Raw genomic sequence first — 1,460 nt, 5'->3', positions numbered from 1 at the left:
TTACTTAAACCTGCATGGCCTCCTAATCTTGTTTGTCTTCAGTTCTTTGGCGGTGGTGTTAACAGCAACAATCAAGCCAAGAAGGTTTTTCCCAGCACACTTAGATAAGCAAGGAATAGAATTTTGCACACCATAGCCTCAAAATCCTTGGTTCTCATTGATTGTTAAGGAAGTGGAAGGAACACAGCACAAAACAGTGAGTACTGAGCATGTTGTGGTCTCAGGGCACATCTCTATTGACACCAAAGTCCAGGTCAGCTTCAGTCAGTGGGAGACTCGCTGCACCTTTTGTGCAAAACTGCCCTTATCCCACAATGCTGGCTAATTTATTTTTTCATCTAAGGACAATCAGGTCAGAAATCAATTGAATAAGAGAAAAATATTCTGGAGTTCTTGTAACTGTAGAAGAGGCTTTTTTCAAGCTTGTCTTAAGAAAACAGAGGTGAGAGGATACTTTGAAACCCTGGTGCATTGTGCTTCACAGCAAATAATTGGACAGACCAGCAAGAGCCTCACACAGCTGACATCCTGAGGGTCGTTCAGCCCTAGGAAGGCTAGAGATAAAAGCAATTCCTGACAAAACAAACAAACAAATAAAAGGCATTCTGTCATAGGAAAAAAGACATTTTATTGAGTAGCTTGAAAATAAATTGCAGAAATGTAAGTTGATGCAAGTGCTTCAAAGACATACTGATATTCATGAGAGCAGGCTTCAGCTCCACGATGAAAGAGTCGCCATGTGTGCGCTGAGCTCCGAAGGTGCTGGCCCTCAAATCATGCAGTGCACAGAAAAGGAGGAGCAAAGAGGCCTTTTCCACCCTCTGCACAGGTCCCTGCTCATGTGCTCTTGGCTTTCAGCATGAGAAGGGACCAGTGCTTGCAGCAGCCCCCTCCCAGTTGTTCTGTGTGCTTCGCATCCATCCCTCCTGTGCGGTTTGGTCTCTCCCATCCATCCCTCCTGTGTGGTTTGGGCTCTCAACCCACGCTGGGGCCAGGGAGAGCCCCAAGGCCGTTCCTCAGCAGTTACCACAGGCAGGAGCCCGGGGCCAGGCAGGGATTACAGAGAAGGGGAAGTCTGGGGGAACCCCTGCCTGTGCCAGGGCTGCCGGGCTCATGCCTCAAACCGCTTGTGCAAGATGTGAGAGCCTGCAGGACTCGGTGCGACGTGGGAAGAGGGAAAGGCCTGCCTTGAGGCATGCCACACGGCTTGGGCAATGTGTTACAGCTTTTAAAGAGAAAAAAAAGGGAAAAAGGAAAGCCAAGCTTACAACAGGACTTCAAGGCAAAACTCCTGCCTTGTGCGGCAACAGTGGTAACTGCGCTGATCTTGCTTCAGTTTAAACAGGCTTTATCCCAGTGCTGGGAGCCATGGAAGCTCAGCCTGCAGGTGCCCAGAAAAAGCAGTGGGCTTTTTTTCACCTACACCCTCACTCACTTTGAAATCCATTCTAAACATGTAT

The sequence above is a fragment of the Passer montanus genome, unplaced genomic scaffold, assembly GCF_014805655.1.
Source record: "Passer montanus isolate IOZ18808 unplaced genomic scaffold, ASM1480565v1 scaffold2, whole genome shotgun sequence".
Classification (NCBI taxonomy): domain Eukaryota; kingdom Metazoa; phylum Chordata; class Aves; order Passeriformes; family Passeridae; genus Passer; species Passer montanus.
Note: the sequence above shows the minus strand (reverse complement) of the source record.